Below are 8,792 nucleotides of genomic sequence, written 5' to 3' on the forward strand. Positions count from 1 at the left end.
TTTCTAGGCTGTCTGTAGATGCCAAAGAACATAAATATTCTTGAAGGTGAAATTAATGCGATACAATGTCCTGCAACCCCCATCAAAATGATCTACTGTAAGCAAAGTAGTCAGTTGAGAACAATCATTTCTTCATCAGTCAGAGCCCATTAGCTTTAATCTTCTGACATTCTCATTAAATTTTCATCCCCTGATCTTACTGATTTGAAGGAAAAGTTGCTTGGGGTCTTGAACAATTGAGGAAACATATAGCTCACCTGTAACAGCCAAAGAATTGGCATTTGGGGCATGCTTACTTCGGCACATTCAAATCACCTCTATAGTTAAGATTTATTTATTTATTTTTATTTATTTTATTACATTTATATACTGCCCTTTCCCGAAGGACTCAGGGCGGTTTACAGGGTAATTAAAAAAACCAGAATACAAAAGTTAAAACAAATTTTAAAAGAAATTATATATGTCCCTGTCTAAATAAAAACCCCAGTTAAAATAAGGTTAATCCTCAGCCTGGGCCAGAGAGCTCGAAGAGCCAGGTCTTCAGGCCCCGGCGGAATGAACGGAGGTCAGGGGCAGTCCTCAGCTCCACTGGCAGCTGGTTCCAAAGGGCAGGCGCCCCTACTGAGAAGGCCCTATCCCTGGGTGTTACCCGCCGGCAATCTCTTACCGGTGGCACCCTGAGAAGACCCTCCCTGTGGGAGCGCACTGGACGAAGGGAACTTGATGCCGGCAGCAGGTGTTCCCTCAGATATCCCGGACCCAATCCATTTAGGGCTTTATAGGTCATCACCAGCACCTTGAATCTCACCCGGAGGGCAACCGGAAGCCAATGCAGCTCGCGGAGTAGAGGTGTTACATGGGAGTATCGGGAAACCCCCATCACAACTTGCGCGGCCGCATTCTGCACCAGCTGAAGCCTCCGAGTGGTCTTCAAGGGCAGCCCCATGTAGAGAGCGTTGCAGTAGTCTAAACGGGAGGTCACGAGCGCATGAGTGACTGTGCGTAGGGCATCTTGGTCCAGATAGGGTCACAACTGGTGCACCAGGCGAACCTGGGCAAAAGCCCCCCTGGTCACGGCTCCTATATGGTCTTCAAAATTGAGTCGTGAATCCAGGAGGACGCCCAAGTTGTGAGCCCTATCAACGGGGGTAACACCTCACCCCCCATCGTTAGAGATGGAATAGTCTGGTTGACCCGAGATGCCGATATGCACAGCCACTCAGTCTTGGCGGGATTGAGACGAAGCCTGTTTCTCCCCATCCAGACCTGGACCGCCTCCAGGCACCGGGACATCGCAGCGAGGGCATCGCTGGGTTGGTTCGGGGTGGAAAGAAAAAGTTGGGTATCATCAGCGTACTGATGATACCCCACCCCGAAACCACGAATGATCTCACCCAGCGGCTTCATATAGATGTTGAACAGGAGGGGCGAGAGAACCGACCCCTGAGGAACATTAGAAAAATGATGTGTTCCTTAGGTCATTTATTTCTCATCCCAATTTGTCACAAATTGGGACATTCATTCTGGGATGGTGAACAATAAACATAAAAGGAACTCAAGTGTCTGAGTTGGTCAGGATTTATTATGATCAGAGTCCCAAAGAATCAGGGTCATAAGATAAACCAGCAGGAAGCCATTTCCAGGAACAAATAACATAAGCTTTAGCAACTTGCTGAAATAGTAATGGCAGTAGGAATAGTGACTAATGAAGGGCAGGATAGCAAGGAAAAGTTTAGTCTGCAGGAGATTGAGCTCCCACAACATTCTACATAATGATGTGACTTGTGGACCTGTGATTTAGGGTGTCAAACCCAGCCATTAAGGTTGGTAAACTGTGTTTTCTGGATCAGTATGTTATGTGAGCTCTGAAGTTGGAACAGGTTGAAGATCAACAGCAGGCACTTTATAGAGCTAAGTAGAAGCACACCGGCATCTTGAGACACTTGATGTGGTCCCACATCACCTGCCTGGAACAGTAAAGCTGCAGTGTTGCCCCTCTGAATTAACAGCTCAACCTACAGCTCCTTTGCTTGACATGCAGGAGGACATTAGATGTGGAGATGTTGGGGCCTGGTTGCTGGGAATCTAAGCTTTCAGATGCCTCGTCCCTTTACTTGTTGTTTTTCTCTTCTTGCACTTTGCAGAGCTATTTCTCAACATGACTATCTGTTTCAAAGGATGAAAGAAGAATGTCACTTGTCAACAGTTCTTTCTGCTACGTCCTGCATGCAGATGTTACTCTCTATTAAAATTTCCCTTTTTTCATGTTATATTGACAGGCATGGCTGAAGACCCAAAGGATGCTGGAAGGTTGATTTTCATGTTCTTGGAAAGATCAAGTATAAATTTGTAGTAGGGCTGTGCAACCTTTCAGAACTGATTCCCAACAGGTGCTATACTTGCACAGTTGCAAACACTGAAACACCTTTTGGAAATTGAGTCTGCATCATTGCATTGTTCTTATTTGTCCTGTCCTTGACTGAAAATCTAACCCAAAGATGAGAACTGTTCAAGAAAATGGATAGGTACTTTGTTACATTGTGTAATTATGTACAGACATTTTTTTTAATATACAGGAGATAATTCTGCATTATTTATTATTATTTTTTAAATGAATAACTATTTGCCCATTAAAGGCTTCTAAGTGTACAAGCTAACACTTTGTTAGTTTTTATTTGTGCTTGCTATTTTATTATTCTGTGGTTATGTGACAATTACTCAGAGTAAAAAGAAGAAAGTACCTTTTTAAAGGGACAGAGCAAATGCAATTCAAAAACAGTGTTATTGGCCTGATCTTGGTAGGTGATCTGATTGCAAGGCAATTCAAGTTTTTATGCTAGCCATCTGTCTCTGGGGTAAGTGCAACTGACCTTAATTTCAATCGTTGACAATGTAATCCCTTTTCACATCTGCTTAGCATCTCACTAACATCAGTGAGATTTTGTCCAAGCTGAGCGTGTAAGAGACTGCAGTTTTGTTGTGTCATTCCTGTTTTGATGTGTTCATTCTTTCCAATTGTACAAAATATTTATTTATTTATTTATTTATTTATTTATTTAATTTATATACCGCCCTTCTCTCAAGAGACTCAGGGCGGTTAACAGGGCAATACGTAAAAGACAGATACAAAAGTTAAAATTATTAAAACATGATTAAACAATGCCCATAGTACAAATTTAAAATTAAAGTCATAATAACAAACCCACCCCATCCCCTCAGGCCAGGCCCGCTTCCTTAAAGAGATGGGTTTTAAGGTCGCGCCGGAAGGAGCGGAGGTCGGGCGCCATCCGGAGCTCTACCGGAAGATGGTTCCATAAGTCCGGTACACCCACAGAGAACGCTCTCCCCCTGGGGGCCACCAGTCGGCATTCTTTGACTGGCGGCACCCTGAGGAGGCCCTCTCTGTGGGAGCGTACTGGGCGGAGGGAAGTTGACGCCGGCTGCAGGTGCTCCCCAAGGTATTCTGGACCCATGCCATGGAGGGCTTTGTAGGTCATTACCAACACCTTGAACCTCACCCGGAAGACAACTGGCAACCAATGCAGCTCGCGGAGCAAAGGTGTAACACGGGAGTATCGGGAAACCCCCGACACAACTCTCGCGGCTGCATTCTGTGCCAGCTGGAGCCTCCGAGTGGTCTTCAAGGGTAGCCCTATGTAGAGAGCGTTGCAGTAATCAAGACGAGAGGTCACGAGCGCATGACTGACCGTGCGCAAGGCATCCCGGTCTAGATAGGGCCGCAACTGGCGCACCAGGCGAACCTGGGCGAACGCCCCCCTAGTTACAGCTACAATATGGTCTTCTAAAGAGAGCTGTGAATCTAGGAGGACTCCCAAGTTGCGAGCCCTATCTACAGGAGGTAATGACTCACCCCCTATAATGAGGGGTGGGATATCCTGAATATCCTGGGATGCCGGTACGCACAGCCACTCCGTCTTGTCGGGGTTGAGACGAAGCCTGTTCCTCCCCATCCAGACCCGGACCGCCTCCAGGCACCGGGACATCACGTCGAGGGCATCACTGGGGTGGTTTGGGGTCGAAATGAAAAGTTGGGTATCATCAGCATACTGATGATACCCAACTCCAAAACCACGAATGATCTCACCCAGCGGTTTCATGTAGATGTTGAACAGAAGGGGCGAGAGGACCGACCCCTGAGGGACTCCACAAGCGAGAGGCCTCGCGGTCGACCTCTGCCCCCCCGTCAACACCGACTGCGAACGTCCCAGGAGATAGGAGGAGAACCACTGAAGAACCATGCCTCCCACTCCCAATCCCCTGAGACGCCACAGCAAGATACCATGGTCGATGGTATCGAAAGCCGCTGAGAGGTCTAATAGGACTAGAACAGAGGAGTATCCTCTGTCCCGAGCCCTCCAGAGATCATTCACCAGCGCGACCAATGCCGTCTCCGTGCTGTACCCAGGCCTGAAGCCCGATTGGTACGGGTCTAGATAATCCGCTTCATCCAGGACCAGAGGGAGCTGATGCGCCACCACACTCTCAACAACCTTCGCAAGAAAGCGAAGGTTGGAGACCGGACGAAAGTTATTCAAAACAGCCGGATCCAAGGTAGGCTTCTTGAGGAGAGGTCTCACCACCGCCTCCTTCAAGGCGGCGGGAAAACTGCCCTCACTCAAAGAAGCAGCTATAACCGCCTGGAACCAGCCTCGTGTCCCCTCCCGGGCTGCATAAACCAGCCAGGAAGGGCACGGGTCCAATAAACATGTGGTGGAGCTCAGCCTCCCCATGATCCTGTCCACTTCCTCCGGAGTCACAGGATCGAACTCCTCCCAGATGACATCGACAAGATCACTCGTGTCCTGATCGTCCGATACTGCCCAGTCGGAGTCCAAACCGGTCCGAATCCGAGCGATTTTGTCCGACAGATGTTGACTAAATTCCTCGGCACGCCCCTGCAAGGGATCCCCACTGACCTCCTGGTTGAGGAGGGAGAGGGTCACCCTAAACAGGGCGGCCGGGCGATTATCTGCGGACGTGATGAGGGCAGCGAAATAGTTAGATCTCGCTACCCTCATCGCAGCGAGATAAGACCTAATATGGGTTCTTAGTCGCAATCGGTCGGATTCAGATCGGGTGGACCTCCAGATGCTCTCTAGGCCCCGTCTCCGACGCTTCATCTCCCGGAGCTCCGCGGAAAACCATGGAGCCCATTGGGATCTGCGCCGGGTCAGGGGCCGCAAGGGTACAACTCGGTCAAGTGCCTCCGTGGCCGTCCTTTCCCAGGCTTCCACTAAGGCATCCGCCGAGCTGTGAGCTGGGGAGGCAGGTGGGGCCCCCAGCGCTGCCTGAAACCTCTCAGGGTCCATTAAGCGCCTGGGGCGGAACCATCTAGTTGGCTCAACAACCCCACGGTGGGGAGTGGCAAAACGGAAGACCAGCCGCAGGAGATGATGATCGGTCCATGACAGGGGCATAACAATTGGGGAGCCCCCACCAAGATCATCTAACCACCGACCAGATAAGAAAACCAAGTCAAGGGTGTGGCCTCCCTCATGGGTTGGTCCATGAATTACCTGCGTCAGGTCCATGGCCGTCATGGAAGCCATGAACTCCCGAGCTAACTCAGATACTCCTCCCAGGGATGGTAGATTGAAGTCTCCCAAAACCATTAGTTTAGGAAACTCAATCACCAGCCCTGAGAGGATATCGAGAAGCTCAGGCAGGGCTGCTGCTACGCGACTAGGCGAAAGGTACGCGAGCAGCAAGCCCAACTGCGCCCTAGGACCAAACCTCAATAAGAGAGATTCACACCCGACTATCTGAGGAACGGTGGCCTCCTGCGGACATAAGGTCTCCCTCATAACTACAGCCACTCCCCCACCCCTACCCTGAGTCCGAGGCCGGTGTAGCACCCGGAAGCCTGGTGGGCAGAGATCCACCAGGGGGATACCACCCTCTGGGCCCAACCAGGTTTCCGTAATGCAAGCCAGGTCCGCTTGCTCACCCTCGACTAAATCCCGGACGAGGGGAGCCTTATTAGCAACGGACCTGGCATTTAGGTACACCAGTCGGAGCTCAGGTGGCTGCGCATCCCCGCTCCCAGAGCCTTGGGTCAAAGGCAGAGGGTCGGAGCGCCTCACCGCTTGCAGATAGCGGAGAGGCCCTCCCGGAGGTCAATACGGCCCTCTGATCTTACACCTGCAGCCATTCCCTATCGTCGTGGGAATTGGCATTCCCACGACCCGCTCCAGAGCTCCAGAGATGACCGACCCCGGCTCCCTCTCAATGCGATCTCTACTAGGCCTGGTCTGAACAGCAGTTGGCAGAGTGCCCCCCCTCTCCAATCAACCACAACCCTCCCCCCTCCCTAACCCTACAAAAAATTTAGCTAAAAAAGTAATCAGGGGCCTCTTGTTAAATTTATATCTTAGGCCCCTGTTTCTGCCCGGCCATCTCTCAGGGTCCCAACAGTCGGACCCGTCATCAAGAGGTAAATTAAAAGGTAAGGCGGGTCGCTCCCAGGATGGGGGGGCACCTCTGAGAGCGAGTAAAACCGTGCTGGAGTACCTCAAAGCCATGGTAAAATTGGGTAATACAGCAAAAAACAGTCCCAGATCGAATAAATAAAAAAGGGAGGATCTTAAAAATGGAAGGGGAGTATCCAGACTGCAAACCCAGCTCTTCTGCCACTAGAGCAGGGTAACCCCGGGACAATCCCCGTTCTCTCACAACGGTCAGAACCGGGGAGCAGCCTGAGATATACAGCCGGGGAGAGAGATACCGCCTAGAGCTCTCACCTCTAGGACGGAGAAGATGGAGCTCTTAACTCTTAACCACTCTCTCACAGTGGTTATACACCCGGCACCTTCCACAGCCCAGGGGGAAAGGAAAAAAAAGGAGGACAATAGGCTAAACCAGTCAGTGAGATGGATTAGGGTAAAAACCCATAAAGTCACGGAGTGGGGCTCAAGGATATGGTCCAGTGAACTATAATAGTCCATGCCTCCAGATGTCCAGGCATAATAGTCCATGCCACCAGATGTCCAGGCATAAAAGTCCATACTCCACCCAGCCATAGTCACCGTACCAAGACGGTCGCGGCACTCTAACCCCCTCACCGCCAACCGTCTCAGACGCCAACCAGGGCCGTCTCCACCACTCCAGCTTAAAACGCTGATGCTGTTCCAAACCGTAGTTCATAATGGGAGTTGTTACTCAACCAACATACGGCTCCTGAGCAACTGGAGACAGCTGGTCGGCACCGCAGAGCACAGTCAGCTGGTCGGCGCCAAGAAATTCAACACGGGGCTCAGTCAGATCTTCCGGACCCACACGGCTCTCCCAAACCTCCTCCGAGCAGCCGGGGCCCTCTAAAAAGCCGACAAACACTTCAACATTTCCACGCCAGCACTGCTCCAAGCCGCGATTCGTAGTTAATCAATCAACACGCGGCTCCCCCAAGCAGCTGAAGGGCGCTCCGGGACACCGCCAAGCTCTAAAAAGATGTCCCAGGCTCCACAGGCTTCGAGAATGCCTCCCGGATCCATAGTCAGCTGGTCGGCGCCGCTTAGAGTAGAGCTCCGCAGAATATCTGGTCTCCCAGGCACTCCAGCAGCCTCCATTCCAGTTCGCAAGTCCGCAAGCCTTCCGACAAACAGCTGGTCCGACGAACAGCTGATCAGGCACTCCCAGGCACTCCCAGGCACTCCAGCAGCCTCCATTCAAGTTCGCAAGTCCGCAAGCCTTCCGACAAACAGCTGGTCCGACGAACAGCTGATCATGCAGCACAAAGCGCTGCTCAGCTCCTCTGTATCCTCTAAGGCCTCTAAAACTCTTTCGGGCTCAGATGGAAAAAAAAAAAAACACGGAGAGTTCAGGGCTCACAGGGCCAAAAACAACAGTATAGAGGCTCACCTCGTCCTCATCCCCCCTCCAAGTCCTTCACAGAAAAGAATATTCCTGTGAGGCTCCCAGGGTCGTCACATTGCTGCAGCTCCAAACGGAGCCTAGCCGAGCACGTCCGCCATCTTGGGCATGCTCAGTAAAAAAAAAAAAAAAATATCCCACAATTGAACAGGAATACATATACTCTGCTCTGTAGGCCCTCTATAGCTGTTAATTTCCAAGGGTGAACACTTCTGTCGTGCAAAAAAAAAAAAAGCCTTGATTTCACTTTTAATGGGCAGACAAAATGAAAAGTTGTTCTAGTTGGGTGGTTTTCTTGACAACAGTCAGTGATTTCCTATTACTATTTTGGAGGGATCTTTTTGAAACTTCCCAGATCCAACTGCGCTTAGTTTTCTGGGCTATGCTAACATCTGCAATGTATTTCTTAAAGAGAAGCTTTAAATTACGGAGCAATCTATGTAGAGGGTACCAAATGCAATATTTATGAGTTTTAGTGTAGATTTGAGTTAGGATAGGCCAATGGGTTGGTCAGTTCATGCATCCTGTATCCCTACTCTCCAGCAATCAGGAAACTGGGGAAGAACCAGCTGCTGTTCTGTTCTTTTTGCTCTCCATGGGAGGGCTCATAGACTTTCTAACGGACTATGCTACTACCACATCTATTCATTATACGTATGTCTTTCATTTTGATGTTTGCCGATTGGTGTACATTCAAAGTGACAATAAAGTTATCATCATCTTAGGTTTTGGGAATTCTATTAATTTTCTTCCCTCCACTCCATAAGCAGCTCTGCTCATGTGATGGGGCTGAGTTCTGCTGACCTGCATGAAGCCCATTTAAGTGAAGAACCAATAGCATCCTTTGCATCCAACCATTCTCAGTTTCTTCCAAATATTTCTCCCCTCTTTTTCAGATGTTC

This window comes from Vipera ursinii, assembly GCF_947247035.1.
Source record: "Vipera ursinii genome assembly, chromosome: 2".
NCBI lineage: Eukaryota > Metazoa > Chordata > Lepidosauria > Squamata > Viperidae > Vipera > Vipera ursinii.